Here is a 16,488-nt window from a genome sequence, read left to right on the forward strand (position 1 = left end):
AAAACTCCACCGTTGAAAATACATAAGTAAGAGGTTCAGGCATGGCCGAATGGCCAGCCCCCAAATAGTCAAAAGATTAAACTGTCAAAAGATGTCTAATACAATAGTAACTTATCCTATTTATACTAAACTAGTTACTAGGGTTTACATGAGTAAGTATTTGATGCATAAATCCACTTCCGGGGCCCACTTGGTGTATGCTTGGGCTGAGCTTGATCTATCCACGAGCTGAGGCTTTTCTTGGAGTTGAACTCCAAGTTATAACGTGCTTTGGGCGTTCAACTCCGGATCATGACGTTTTTCTGGCGTTTAACTCCAGACAGCAGCATGTACTTGGTGTTCAACGCCAAGTTACGTCATCAATTCCCGAATAAAGTATGAACTGTTATATATTGCTGGAAAGCTCTGGATGTCTACTTTCCAACGCCGTTGAGAGCGCGCCAATTGGAGTTCTATAGCTCCAGAAAATCCATTTTGAGTGCAGGGAGGTCAGATTCCAACAGCATCAGCAGTCCTTTTGTCAGCCTTTTTCAGAGTTTTGCTCAAATCCCTCAATTTCAGTTAGAAATTACCTGAAATCACAGAAAAACACACAAACTCATAGTAAAGTCCGAAAATGTGAATTTAACATAAAAACTAATGAAAACATCCCTAAAAGTAGCTTGAACTTACTAAAGACTACCTAAAAATAATGCCAAAAAGCGTATAAATTATCCGCTCATCAAGGTGCAAAATGTAACAACTAAAATAAAAGTATCCACAATACTAGTATATACAATAATCCAAAAGTGCAAAATAAAGCAAAATAACCCCTGTGGCATGAACATCTGATCTACTCAGTCCAGGCGTCGCATAATGCGGCGCTCACTACACTCCATGAAGCGAAAAAGACGCTGAATCAGAAGATAAGTTGGCTGGGGTGCTGGTGGTGGTGCTAAGGGTGCTGCTGGTGCTACTCGGGCTCGAGCTCTAGATGCACGCCAGGATGGAGGCTTCTCGTTCACCCACGTACCCCACGGAATAACATCTTCCATGTCATCGTCTGGGGGTAGTGGTGACACGTCATCGTCTCTCCATGGTGCACCGGCTAGCTCAGCCATCCTAGTGACTAAAGTGGGGAATGGAGGTATGCCCCGAACATGTGCTCGCCACATGTATCTCCTGATCAACCGTGGAAAGTATACCTATTTTCCTTCCATAACACAACCGATCAGGGCGAGCATGTCCACCGGAATCTCTGTAAAATGGATGGTAGGCATGACATAGTGTCCAAAGATCTACTGCCAAGTCCTAGCCTCTCTCGATAGGTGAGCAAACAGCATCCCCTTAGGCTTCTTGTTATTGGCATCCATCACCAAAGGGGCATCCGGGGTGGCAATAATGCATCTCAAAGCCTCATAGTCAAAGGTCATACAATACAACTCTACCTCCACCTGCTCATAAGCATCTGTGGCACCGGTCTTAGGTAGACAATGTAATGCATCCTTAATAGCAGCCTCGGTAATCAAAATCTGCCCGCCTCATAGATAAAACGAATCAAGGGGTGCTCTGAAGAAGTTACAATAAAATTCCTTGACCCATGATGTATCTATCCTCCCCAAATCCCTATCAACAAAACCTAGGCCTAGTCCCTCAATACGGGTCTCAATCGCTCACCTCAGGTCTGCGGGAATGGCCAACTTTTTCTCAATGTTCAGATTCTTCTTCTGATAGTTGGGAAGTGGAGTTCACAGTACAGGTTAGGAAACCTGTCTGTGTCAGTAGGCGGTAGCTGCTGATTCTCTTTGTCCACTTCATTAAGTGGGTTCTTTGCATAGTTGGCATAAGGAGAAAGAGCGGAGGCTTGAGGTGTCTTCCTCTTTCTAGAGGTAGCCTTGGCTTTTCCTCTGTCAGACATCCTGAAAAACTGATATAATAGGATATAAATAGTTAAGTCAAGTAGAAGCAAAGAAAGCAATTGATGACATGTTCATGAAGTGAGTTAAAAGTAAAGAATCCCTGGAAAGTAGGCAACAAAAATCAGAAATCAAAACAAAGCCACAAACCATGATTCATGTAATATATGCACATTGCTTGTTTAATAAGTTCAATAAGCGTCATACCCAAAAGAATGGTTGAAGGGTTAGTTGAAAACCAAAAAGAAAAATCAGAATGTTAAGCAAGTTAGAAGTTAGAAAACTAGTTCGAAACTTAGTGGTATGATGAGTATTGGCTCAATCAAGATGAATGCAGAAAACAAGGATAACAAGCATACTCACAATCATGAGGGATATGCAGTCATTGATGGTGAAATATGAAATTTGCATAAAGCATGAAAACAAGGTCATCAACAATGCACAAGGTCACTAAGTGTTACAATAATTGATGTTGAAAGGTTGAACTAGGCACTAGTGTAACCAAAAGCAAGTTGGAAATCGTTTTGAGTAAAAAGGTTACACAAGTAGAATGCACCAATTATTGCAAAAGAATGAACCGTAGTCAAGAAGAGTGCAAGTTAAGATCAAATGGTGACTTAGTATGAGTCAAAAGGCATTTGATTCAACTTGGAAGGTGAAAACATATAAAGGTTCAATGCATATCACGGGGAAGATACGAAACGCGAAAATGCCGACCCAAGTAACCTAAGGATTGAACTTGGTCTAAGTCAAATAAAATTCACTTCCAAAAATGTCAAGTTCAATTCTAGGTAGCAAGTTCAAAAACAAAATAATTTCTTAGAAATTTGGGTAGCATTCTGGCAGTAAATTGGACGTTCCCGGATAGCAAATAGCAGCAAAAATAGTCATATGAGTGCAGAATGTAGCAAGTATGTAAATAGTAAACAATTCATATGCTCAAGTGGCACCAAGCAGAGTCACGTTACTCAAATCAGCCAGGCAGCAATTACACAACTCATGTTAAGCAGAAACAATACAGCAGGGACAATAAACACAGAGCACTACACCATCATTATGCAACAAATAAGCAATGTTAAGCCATTTAGGTAACATGAACGAAGCATTTATCAGGCCTAAGATCATCTAACAACATTGTAACTCCCTAGAGCATGCATCTCTATCTATCTTAACAAGCAGAAATAAATCAACTAACTAACTAAAATTAACAATAATAGAATGAATAAAAGCAAATACAGAAACAGAGCAAAAGGCAGGGGAAGGTATGGAACCTAGAAATAGAGCAGAAAAAGAAATAGGACTGGAAATGGGGATGGGTATAGGGCTGCAGTGCGGTGCTGCCAGTAGTGGTGACAGCGGTGGCTCACGGTAAAGCGCGGGTGGAGCATGGGCAGAGCAGGAGAAGCAGAGCGATGGGCAGAGTGGCACGAGTACAGGGCAGAGTGAGGAATGAGGTTCAATAAGGGGAAAGGGTTGGAAAAGGAGAAGAAGAGAAACAAATTTATGGTAATGGCGGTGGCGGTGAGTCGCCGGACAGAGAATAGAGAGAGAACAGTGAGAGAAGGAAGTGACAAGAGGGAAGAAATGTAGAAAGAGAGGGACGAGGAGGTGAAGGGTGGTAGCCAGCGGTGAGTTACCTGAGTGGGTTGTAGAATTGGGAGCTGAGTGAGTGGAGGGAAGGTGGCGAGCTATGGAGGTTGAGGGGGAAACGAAAAGGGAACGTTAGAGAGAAAAGGGATGAAGTGCGCAATTGCGATAGGGTTGCTCGCGTCCCTGGTTATAATTTTGAATCCACGCGTGCCTGCCCCTTGCGCGTCCGCATGGGTGAGCGAAAAAGGGAATGGGCACGAGCGCGCCAGGTGCGCAAAAGCGTGGATGAGAAGAGTGTGTATCGACGCGGACGCGTATGGCACGCGTCCGCGTGCATTGGGGTTGGGCTATAGGCATAGTGTTGGCCCGGAGTTAGCAAAACTCTCGGGTCATGTGTATGGGAACGATGTTGGCGCATCGACGCGTACGCATCATGTGCGCGTACGCGTGGATGAGATTGTGCCCCATGCCCAATGTTCGCACGAGGTTTGCTTAACTCTCGGGTTGAATGTATGGATGTACCTCCACTCATCGACACGTGCGCATACAGCGTGCGCGCGCGTTGATGCCCCCCTTCTTTTTTTTTTTTTGAGAGGCAGTAAAAACAACCTAAAATCTCTCTAACACTACCTACAACTCAAGAATAACCACAAATGTAAAATTAACAAAAATCTTTTGGTGTTGACACACTTCCAACTACTAACAAGCATAACTTGCATGTCAAGCATACAACAACCAAATTATTAAAGCAAGCCTGTATGAAAAGAAAAACTACCTACAATGGTAACTCAAATCACTTATTAATCAAAGCTAAAAGAGAGTGAAAAGAGTTTACCATGGTGGGGTGTCTCCCACCTAGCACTTTTAGTTTAAGTCGTTAAGTTGGACATTTGGGAAGTTCTTTATCATGGTGGATTATGCTTGTACTCTTCCTTGAATCTCCAAGGATCTTTGTTCCTCAAATGGTTGACAGAAATTCCAACCATCTTCACCAAGCTTGGGCAAAGTTCTACACAAGATATGAGCTTCCATAGTTGGTCTTCATGCTTCGATCTGGGATCCCATATCTTATTTTCGCAGCCGTCTTCTGTAACATCCCTTCCAGCAAAATACCTTGCTTAATTCAGAGTATTACTACTAGAAAGAACGTTACGTGACCTTTTCTAATATTAACTACTTAGTTACTGAGCCTGTGTATCGATTTAGCGTTTCAGTTTTAAGAAAATGCCAGAAAATTTTGTTTTTATTCATTAAAGATATGTATCAAGGATAAACATTGCAAATAATAATAACAATCACATAAGTATTATTAATAGTAATCCTTATACATAAGAATTCATATAAACCCAAATACAACACCTACACCTCTGTTAAAATAAAACCTCAAAGGAGAAGAGCGAGGGGACTCTATGAAAGAAATTAAAACCATAAAGAAAACTTACTAATCGCTCGCAGCTTCATATTGCATCTTCAAACCTGTATCACTGAAAGGGTGAAAAATTTACGGTGAGAACCAAACCACATGTTCTCAGTAGAGGTCGAGAATGCCGTAAAAGTAAAGAATAAATCGCAAATAGTTAATTTAGTTTAACAATAATCATTTTAATTAAATATATAAAACTCTTGAAATTACATTGAAAAAGAATTGGGTATTAGCTTATGTAACTCTCGGTATGAATAGTCAGCCTGTCCCAAGCATAGGTTCATTAAGTCTATGCTGAACCAGTATGACTTTTCATATAATATCTAATCCTAAGCACAATTCAAAAACAGACAAGTAGAACACAAGCAAATAAAATAAGGAACGCAATAAAAGCACAGGAAACATCACAGAGAATAATGCACAAACAAGATGATGCACGTCTAGCCCTAGTGCAGGTAATGAGCTCATCTGTCGGTTTCTATCCGCTCCCAACATAACAAAGCATTACTAGCTGGATATGGCTTTCCTGTTGGCTATACCCCTGTGTATAGGAAATAACTTCTCTGCTACCACAGGGTCCACTGCACACAGGAAATAACACATCTGCCACTGTAGGAATGTATGCCGACACACCTTCTGTATATAGAAAATAACCCCTCTGCCACTACAGAAATGGAAAAGATGTTCACAGTACTTCTGTAGCAGGAAATAACCCCTCTGCCTCAAAATATGGATCTGTACTGTAGGAAAGCATTCTCAGTGGTCACACTACTATCTATTTGATTGCCTCAATGCAGCAGATGATCATACAAGTATATTTGGAGTTGCCATAATGCAACAAATAAATAAACACATCTCTTGGGTTGCCTCAAGCAAGAAATAACCTTTCAACAGGTCCTCTACTTTTTATTCTTTTTTATAATCATAAATACGCAAGCATGATAAAACCCACGTCCTTGCCAACAATTTCATAAACTGATTGTCTTTTCTCAAAAGAATTGTTGAAGTTATCATCATTAAACCAATTCTAAATATTCATTTTGATTAAGTCCTTATACTTTTATAAAAATTTGGGCATAATTTCCTCTGAAAATAGGACATAGCCACCCTTACGAGTTCTCTTAACCTCAACAACTCATCAACCTTTTCTCAAGAATTATCAAAACAATACATTTTTAAAAACATCTGATAATAGTATAAAAATCCGTTCTTGAGTTCCATATCCAAGGTTATTACCAAAAACAATTTTGGCAGTCTAATTTCAATTCTATTTTTATTATAACAAATAAAATCGAAATTGTACAAATTTTATGTCCAGGCGACCGTCTCAGATTAAACTTTCTAATAAACAAAAAACCATATTTTTCTGATTACTCTAGACTTGGTAATAGAAGGAAAACCATGACTGCTCTGCAATGTCTTTAAAACAGAAAACAACAACAACGTACAACATTCAAAATTTCATATAAAATCCAAGTTAAATCCAATGACCATAAAAATTAATATAGTTCAACTTCACTCATCCAGGTTTCTTTCTAAACTTGGTTCTGGGTTAATACCATTTTTAATGAAGAAGTTACATAACCTGGAAGTTAAGTAAAAATAAGTCAGAATCTGTTTTAGAAACCAACAAGCTTTGTACTTTCCAATTTGAATAACTCTTATTACAAAACTCCAATTAAGCTAAATTTTTAATTTGGAAACTCCTAACTCATATAGAAACAAGTGTATCTCTGTTGCAACCTAATTGCTATTTAATTCTAAGAGTTACAAGCATTGGAAGTTGATGCATAGCTTGCTGAAATCTGTTTCTTTTCAGCTTTGACCACCAATATTCAAAAATTCACAACTCCCAATCCTTACCTCCTAAAATTCTGAAGTTTTAGAGGAATGAACTAAGTTAATAAAATTTTATAACGAAATTCTTTTCATTCAAAAACTCATCTCGTAGAAGTCGCAGCAAGACACACAATTTGCTGCCATGTTTGACCTTTTCAGCTGTCGAACAGATTTAACAACCTAATTTTAAAAATTCACCATAAATTGTATATTTAATAAAAAGGTCTCAAATTTTCCAGTTTAGTTCCTTATATTCCCAAGGTTAACACAGAATTGGTCTCATGTAATTCTGATCATTACATAATTAGTTATAGCTTTTCAAAATTTTTGATTTCGTTTAAAATTATGCAGAAAATCAGATTTTAGAGTTCAACTTTGAAAAATCATAACGAATTCTCTAGTTGATATGAAACCTTCAAAATTGAATATTAATAACTATACTTATTGTAGTTCGATTAACTTTTAATCTCATAATTTTCCAATCTTTATTAAGTTGCTGGTTCAGTTTCAAATTTGCCATTTAATTTCAAAACTCAAATTTTTCAACAATCAATTCAATATCTCAAATTCAATCCTTTAAACATTCTGTTAATCCAATTCCAATCAATCATCAACTAAATCCATCACCAATATAATAATCATATAACCAGGTCAACATTACTCAACCAATACAATCCATCAAGATTCAACATTCAATCACTCATCAACAATTCGTAATTCACATGGAATCAATCAATTTCACAAAAACCACAACCTCAATCACATTTCCAGCCACAATTCAATATCCGTAAAACCAATCAATTACTCATAAAGATTAATCTATTTACAGTCATTCAATAAACTTTATGGGCATTCTATAATTAAAATCATTTAAGTTAAACCCCTACCTCAATTAGTCGAAATCGTCGAATTTAAACGCAACGATCCCCTTCTTTTTTCTAGTTTACAACAGCCAACGTGGCTGGAACAGCAGCAGCAACCTCACTTCTTCTAGGGTAGCAACCACAATGACAATCGTACCTATCCCAATCACCTCTGTAGCGGTGACATCAGTGGTTTTGGAAAAGGAAGATAATACTAAACAGAGACATTAACATATGCTATTGTAATCAGAACAAATTATGGTAGAGAAATAGATTCGGGAAATAGAGCATGAGCAAGAGTGTTACAGTTTCAAGAATAGAATTGGGAATGCAAGAGAAGCTGCTGTTGGGCAATAGCAGTGGCACTTCCCTTCAATCTTGATGGTGATTGAACTGTGACGGCGAGGTTTCCTTCGACGGCAATAGTGACAATGCTGTGTGGCGTTGGCGTCGAAGACTCCAGTATGGCGACGAGAACGAAGCTTCTTCTCGGTCAAAGTGGCTCAACGCTCGCTGTTCCCTCTCAACATCTCTCTCTCATCTCTTTTCTATAGCAGCGGCGTCAACTGGCGCTAGCGGCGGACATCATCCACAGCGATAGCAAAGGCTCGGACAACAGCGACGGCACACGACAGTGCACAACGACAACAGCAAATTCCTCTCTGCACGATGTTGACTCTATGCCTCCCTCTTTCTTCGACTCGGACCTGACGACGGACTCCAAGGCAGCGGCAAGAAGCTCGACGGTGTTTGGTCTCCATATTGACGGCGGTGAGACACCGGTGATTGCGAGCCAGATAGCGACTGGACGGCGACGTGACGCAACTCCCTCTCTTCCTCTCTGTGGCTGGTGTGGGTGTGTTATGTGTTAAGTGGGTGAAGGAGAAAGCGGGTGAAGGCTGTGTGTTTCAGCCTCAGAGGAAAGGGAAAAATGAGGGTTAGGTTCCCAATTTGGGAATTAGGATTTCTGATTGAATTTGGGGATTTTGGGTTTTAGGTTTAGAAATTAGGATTTTATAAAAGAATAAGGATAGATATGAATAGATATTTTGATAAAATTAAAGGGTAGAATAATTTTAAAACCAAATATACTCTCTTAAAAATATCTAAGAACATTATTTATCAATATATTGCTAAGTTCAATTAATTATTTCTAGTTTAAATTATAAAATAAGCATATTAATCCCATTTTTATAAAATGTAGTTTAAACTCTATTTAATTATTCAAATTAAATGATATAATTTTTTTTATTATTTTTCTATCACCGAAACTTTAATTTGAATTTACAAAATATCTTTTAATTATAATAAAGTTACTAAAACTTTAAGTATTTATAGAAATCCATTTAATCATTCCTAATAAATTAATCTCTAAGAGCTCAAACTAATAAAATAAACCATAATTCATTCATAATAGAAATTACTTAAATTAAATTATATAATACTTCCATTACTAAATTTTATTTCCACAACATATGAAATAACCAGTTATAAAAATTACATAAGAATATTAATTAACTTAAACTCCAAATATTAATAAAACCAATTTAATTACTGTTAATTGTTCGGTTTATAAAATAAAGAGTTCAAATTAATAAAATAAATTACTTAAATTATATTGTACAATTCTTTCTCATTTTTTTAATTACTAAAATTATACAAAAAATTTCATTATAATAAGATTACTTAAGAATATTAATTGATTCAAAATAAAACTATCTCTGAATCTATTTAATTATTTCTAATAAAATAATTTCAAAAATTATAAAGTTTAAACTTAATAAGATAAAATCACAATTTATTTATATTTAGGTTTTCAAAAATGCGGGATGTTACATTGTATCCAACTTATCAAAATTTTCGCCCTCGAAAATTGATATAAGATGGAGAAAAGAGTTATATTCACATCCCTTTTTGAATATTAAAGAGATCAAGAAAATCATATCACAAATATAGATGAAAATATATTAGGTGATGCAAAAGTTGATAAAAATAATTTGATGCAAACCAAATTTCAAAATCTAAAATTAAATAGGCACAATGTTCGTTCACAACTTTTAACAAAGCATGATCACTTCCTCTCGTCGCCTCAAAACTCCATAACTCCTTATAACTTCGTATAATGACTAGATTTACTTTTCGTACGCACAGATCGTCTCCCTAAAAACTAGCGCATATAAGGAATACGAAACATGAGAAGAGAAAGACAAACGGCACGAAAGATTTATGCGAGAAATTGGAGGAATACTCGGTTCGTAATTGTACAAGATGGCATTTCATAAGGATTTGAAGGAATACGTGAGATCGTCAACAAACAAGGATATATAAGCATAAACGGAGTTAATTCAAAGCTTAGAAAGAAATTTTAAATCGAACAGTTTCAATATGAGCATCATTAGAGAAAAATAGTACAACAATTTTGAACAACTTCAATTTGAAATAGAGGAAATTAGTTTATCTTTTTCAAAAGAATATATATAAATCTAACATTTTTCAAAGTACTAAACTTAGTATAAATAATATGTTATATCGATTTAATTTTCAAATCAAAGCAAATCATGCATGGTTTGAAAATTAAGGCTTGTTTGATATTAAGGGCAAAATATTTTCTTTAAAAATCTTGAAGGATGCTTAAGTACATAACTAGGTAAAGATAGCCATAGAATTATAATAAAGTTGGAAGAAAATCAGGTTCTATTCAAAGAATAAATTCTGAAATAAAATTTTCTATAAATCACTAAAAGATAAGTGGTATACCACAAATAAACAAGATTAAACTATATAAAGAAGTTTCAGAGTTTGTGTAAGAAAGTCTAGGCCGAATTAAAAATAATCCCATCAAAATTTAAGCAAGGGTTGTGGATACAGTCAAATAAGAAATGATTTAAATTGAAATTTTTCTCAAAGAGAATCTGAAACACGTACTCAAGAAGGAAATTACAAGAAATGATAGGTTGCAACAAAATAAATCCGAGTTCAGAAAAAGGAGCATAGAGTTTGTAAGGTAAGGATAAATGTTTCAAAAGATTCAAACAACAACCAGATACAGAGTCAAGCAAGGTTATGCACAAATGATGATGCAAGGTTAGCAAGAAAGAGACCAAAAAATAGAAATTCCAATACAATTAGTAGAGAAAGAGGTAACACTAAGCACGAATAAAGAGCATACGTTGAAACGGAACTAGTCTCTAGAACTTAGTTTCTAACGTCCTCAAAACCTCGTAATTTGCGTTAACCTATCACTTCTATTTCGTCTATGATAACCCATTAGTGTTCCATATACATAAATCATTAGTATTAAGTTGGCCAAACTTGATACCATGAGGTATGCAATGGTAAAATAATAGCGTTAATCACTAAACAGTCATGCATATAAAATATAAACTCTTGTCATCAGAACAAGCTGTAAAGCATGACAGACACTCAGAGTATGCAATGAAGCATAGTCAGTCCACTCCCAAAGCTCTACATAAAGGACTGTTCTAATACCATATTGTAACATCCTTTCAAGCAAAATACTTTGCTTAAGTCAGGGTATTACTACTAGAAAGAACGTTACGTGACCTTTTCTAATATTAACTACTTAATTACTGAGCCTGTGTATCGATTTAGCGTTTCAGTTTTAAGAAAATGCCAGAAAATTTTGTTTTTATTCATTAAAGATATGTATCAAGGATAAACATTGCAAATAATAATAACAATCACGTAAGCATTATTAATAGTAATCCTTATACATAAGAAGTCATATAAACCCAAATACAACACCTACCCCTCTGTTAAAATAAAACCTCAAAGGACAAGAGCGCGGGGACTCTATGAAAGCAATTAAAACCATAAAGAAAACCTACTAATCGCTTGCAGCTTCATATTGTGTCTTCAAATCTGTGTCACTGAAAGGGTGGAAATTTTGGGGGTGAGAACCAAACCACATGTTCTTAGTAGAGGTCGAAAATGTTGTAAAATTAAAGAATAAATCACAAATAGTTAATTTAGTTTAACAATATTCATTTTCATTAATTATATAAAACTCTTGAATTTACGTTGAAAAAGAATTGGGTATTAGCTCATGTAACTCTCAGTATGAATAGTCAGCCTTTCCCAAGCATAAGTTCATTAAGTCTATGCTGAACCAGTATGACTTTTCATATAATATCTAATCCTAAGCGCAATTCAAAAACAGACAAGTAGAACACAAACAGTCAAGTAGAACACAAGGAAATAAAACAGGGAATGCAATAAAAGCACAAGAAATATCACAGAGAATAATGCACAAACAAGATGATACATGTCTAGCCCTAGTGCAGGTAATGAGCTCATCTGTCGGTTTCTACCCGCTCCCGACGTAACCCAGCATAACTATCCGGATATGTCTTTCCTGTTGTCTATACCCCTGTGTACAGGAAATAACCCCTCTGCCACCACAGGGTCCACTGCACGCAGAAAATAACACATCTGCCACTGCAGGAATGTATGCCGACACACCTTCTGTATACAGGAAATAACCCCTCTGCCACTACATAAATAGAACAGGTGGTCACGGTACTTCTGTAGCAGGAAATAACCCCTCTGCCTTACAGAATTAAAATATGGATCTGTACCGTAGATAAGCGTTTTCAGTGGCCACACTATCTATTTGACTGCCTCAGTGCAGCAGATGATCATACAAGTATATTTGGAGTTGCCGTAATGCAACGAATGAATAAACATATCTCTTGGGTTGCCTCAAGCAACAAATAATCTTTCAACAGGTCCTCTGCTTTTTATTCTCTTTTATAATCATAAATACGCAAACGGGACAAAACCCACATCCTTGCCAACAATTTCATAAACTGATTGTCTTTTCTCAAAAGAATTGTTGAAGTTATCATCATTAAACCAATTCTAAATATTCGTTTTGATTAAGTCCTTATACTTTGATAAAATTTGGGCATAATTTCCTTTGAAAATAGGACTTAGCCACCCTTACGGGATCCCTAAACCTCAACAACTCATCAACCTTTTCTCTAGAATTATCAAAACAATACATTTTCAAAAATATCTGATAATAGTATAAAAATCCATTCTTGAGTCCCATATCCAAGGTTATTACCAAAAACAATTTCGGCAATTTAATTTCAATTCTGTTTTTATTATAACAAATGAACTCTGAATTGTACAAAATTTATGTCCAGGCGACCGTCTCAGATTAAACTTTCTAATAAATGAAAAACCATAATTTTCTAATCACTCTAGACTCGGGAATAGAAGGAAAAGTATGACTACTCTGCAATGTCTTTAAAACAGAAAACAGCAGCAGCATACAACATTCAAAATTCCATATAAAATCCAAATTAAATCCAATGACGTTAAAAATTAATATAGTTCACCTTCACTCATCTAGGTTTCTTTCTCAACTTGGTTTTAGGTTAATACCATTTTTAATGAAGAAGTTACATAACATGGAAATTAAGTAAAAATAAGTCAGAATCTGTTTTAGAAACCAACAAGCTTAGTACTTTCCAATTTGAATAACTCTTATTACAAAACTCCAATTAAGCTAAATTTTTATTTTGGAAACTCCTAACTCATCCAGAAACAAGTAACAAGTGTATCTCTGTTGCAACCTAATTGCTATTTAATTCTAAGAGTTACAAGCATTGGAAGTTGATGCATAGCTTGCTGAAATCTGTTTCTTTTCAGCTTTGACCACCAATATTAAAAAATTCACAACTCCCAATCCTTAACCCCTAAAATTCTGAAGTTTTAGAGAAATAAAAAAAGTTTATCAGATTTTATAACAAAATTGGTTTCGCTCCAAAACTCAGCTCGTAAAAGCCGCAACAAGACACAAAATTTGCTGTCCTGCTTGACCTTTTCTGCTGCAGAACAGATTTAACAACCTAACTTTAAAAATTCACCATAAATTGTATATTTAATAAAAAGGTCTCAAAATTTCCAGTTTAGTTCCTTATATTTCCAACGTTAACCCAGACTTGGTCTCATGCAATTCCAATCATTACATAATTAGTTGTAGCTTTTCAAAATTTCTGACTTCGTTTAAAATTATGCAGAAAATTAGATTTTAGAGTTCAACTTTGAAAAATCATAACTAATTCTCTAGTTATACGAAACCTTCAAAATTGAATATTAATAATTATACTTGTTGTAGTTCGATTAGCTTTTAATCTCATAATTTTTCAATCTCTATTAAGTTGCTGGTTCAGTTTCAAAGTTGCCATTTAATTTCAAAACTCAAATTTTTCAACAAGCAATTCAACATCTCAAATTCAATCCTTTAAACATTCTCTTAATCCAATTCCAATCAATCATCAACTAAATCCATCAACAATACAATAATCATATAACCAGGTCAACATTACTCAACCAATACAATCCATCAAGATTCAGCATTGAATCTCTCATCAACAATTCGTAATTCACATGGAATCAATCAATTTCACAAAAACCACAAGTTCAATCACATTTCCAGCCACAATTCAATATCCGTAAAACCAATCAATTACTCATAAAGATTAACCTATTTTCAGTCATTCAATAAACTTTATGGGCATTCTAAAATTAAAATCATTTAAGTTAAACCCCTACCTCAATTAGTCGAAACCGTCGAATTTAAACGCAACGATCCCCTTCTTTTTTCCAGTTTACAACAGCCAATGCAGCCGGAATAGCAGCAGCAGCCTCACTTCTTCTAGGGCAGCAACAACAATGACAATCGTGCCTATCCCAATCACCTCTGTAGCGGTGACATCAATGGTTGCGGATAAGGACGATAATACTAAACAGGGACATTAACATAAGCTATTGTAATCAGAACAACATATGGTAGAGAAATAGATTCGGAAACAAAGCATGAGCAAGAGTGTTACAGTTTTAAGAATGGAATTGGGAATGCAGGAGAAGCTGCTGTCGGGCAATAGCAGTGGTGCTTCCCTTCAGGCTTGATGGTGATTGAACTGTGACGGCGAGATTTCCTTCGATGGCAATGGTGACAATGTCGTGCAGCGATGAGAACAAAGCTTTTTTTCGGTCGGTGGCTTACAGCTCGCGGTTCCCTCTCAACGTCTCTCTCTCATCTCTGTTCTATAGCAGCGGCCTCAATTGGCACCTGCGGCGGACTTCACCCACAGCAATGGCGACGGCTCGGACAACAGCGACGGCACACGACGGCGCGCAACGACAACAGCAAATCCCTCTCTGCGCGACATTGACTCTATGCCTCCCTCTTTCTTCGACTCAGACCTGACGATGGATACCAAGGTGGCGGCAAGAAGCTCGATGGCATTTGGTCTCCATAGTGATGGCGGTGAGACACCGGTGATGGCGAGCCAGACAGCGACTGGACGGCGATGTGGCGCAGGTCCCTCTCTTCCTCTTTGTGGCTGGTGTGGGTGTGTTGTGCGTTGAGTGGGTGAAGGAGAAAGGGGGTGAAAGCTGCGTGTTTCAGTCTCTGAGGAAAGGGAAAAATGAGGGTTAGGTTCCCAATTTGTGAATTAGGGTTTCTGATTGAATTTAGGGATTTTGGGATTTAGAGTTAGAAATTAGGATTTTATAAAAGAATAAGGATAGATATGAATAGATATTTTGATAAAATTGAAGGGTAGAATAATTTTAAAACCAAATATACTCTCTTAAAAATATCTAGGAATATTATTTATCAACATATTGCTAAGTTCAATTAATTATTTCTAGTTTAAATTATAAAATAAGCATATTAATCACATTTTTATAAAATGTAGTTTCAACTCAATATTTAATTATTCAAATTAAATGATATAATTTTTTTTATTATTTTTCTATCACCGAAACTTTAATTTCAATTTACAAAATATCTTTTAATTATAATAAAGTTACTAAAACTTTAAGTATTTATAAAAATCCATTTAATCATTCCTAATAAATTAATCTCTAAGAGCTCAAACTAATAAAATAAACCATAATTCATTCATAATAGAAATTACTTAAATTAAATTATATAATACTTCCATAACTAAATTTTATTTCCACAACATATGAAATAACCAGTTATAAAAATTACATAAGAATATTAATTAACTTAAACTCCAAATATTAATAAAACCAATTTAATTACTCTTAATTGTTTGGTTTATAAAATAAAGAGTTCAAATTAATAAAATAAGTTACTTAAATTAGATTGTACAATTCTTTATCATTTTTTCAATTACTAAAATTATACAAAATATTCCATTATAATAAGATTACTTTAAGAATATTAATTGATTCAAAATAAAACTATCTTTGAATCTATTTATTTATTTCTAATAAAATTATATCTAAAATTATAAAGTTTAAACTTAATAAGATAAAATCACAATTTATTTATATTTAGATTTTCAAAAATGCGGGATGTTACATCTTCAAGTTGAGCATAATGATTCTTCCATCCGGGTGGTTGACACATAGAATTCTCCTTAGCACACCAAATTTTCTTCCTAGACCCAAACAAAGTAGCATTCTTCCAATCATGGTCCCTATGTCTTGAAAACTTGACCTTAATGAGCCTAATACCAAATTTCTAACCACTACACAACTCCTTCTTACTCTTAGTTCTACAAAGAACTTTAAGTTGTCCATCTGTTTCAATCAAACCATATTCAAGTGAAAAAGTGAAGCTTAAGGATAGGAATTTTACCCACTTGAATGTTGTGGTGGATGATGACTTGGGAAGGGTGACTTCCCCACACTTAGACAATGCGATGGCTACTTCCTTATGCTCTTCTTTGGATATCTCCTCCTCTTGACAACTTTATTCAATTTCTTCTTGCTTGTTAACTTCGTCCAATTCCTCCTCATCATATATCGAGTCAAACTTTGGAGGTTGTGTGAAATCTACTTCAACATTGGCTTCACATTCATTGGA

General features: G+C 35.5%; 1 long non-coding RNA gene across 4 annotated transcripts; it reads right to left on the reverse strand.

The window, feature by feature from the left end:
• Positions 1 to 66: 66 nt before the first annotated feature.
• LOC110276399 (uncharacterized) lies at positions 67 to 15,113 on the reverse strand. 4 transcript variants are annotated; one of them, XR_008003877.1, is made up of 6 exons: positions 14,477 to 15,113; positions 14,196 to 14,385; positions 4,928 to 4,969; positions 4,321 to 4,572; positions 1,657 to 1,906; positions 67 to 572 (listed from the first exon to the last, which is right to left on the reverse strand). It is a non-coding gene; the product is annotated as an uncharacterized LOC110276399 (long non-coding RNA). The 4 variants fall into 4 exon arrangements; XR_002369075.2 differs by lacking the exon at positions 67 to 572 and having other exon boundaries at positions 717 to 1,906; XR_008003878.1 differs by lacking the exon at positions 67 to 572 and having other exon boundaries at positions 717 to 1,906; positions 4,321 to 4,583.
• Positions 15,114 to 16,488: the final 1,375 nt, after the last annotated feature.

This window comes from Arachis duranensis, chromosome 10 (assembly GCF_000817695.3).
Source record: "Arachis duranensis cultivar V14167 chromosome 10, aradu.V14167.gnm2.J7QH, whole genome shotgun sequence".
In the NCBI taxonomy this organism is placed as follows: domain Eukaryota; kingdom Viridiplantae; phylum Streptophyta; class Magnoliopsida; order Fabales; family Fabaceae; genus Arachis; species Arachis duranensis.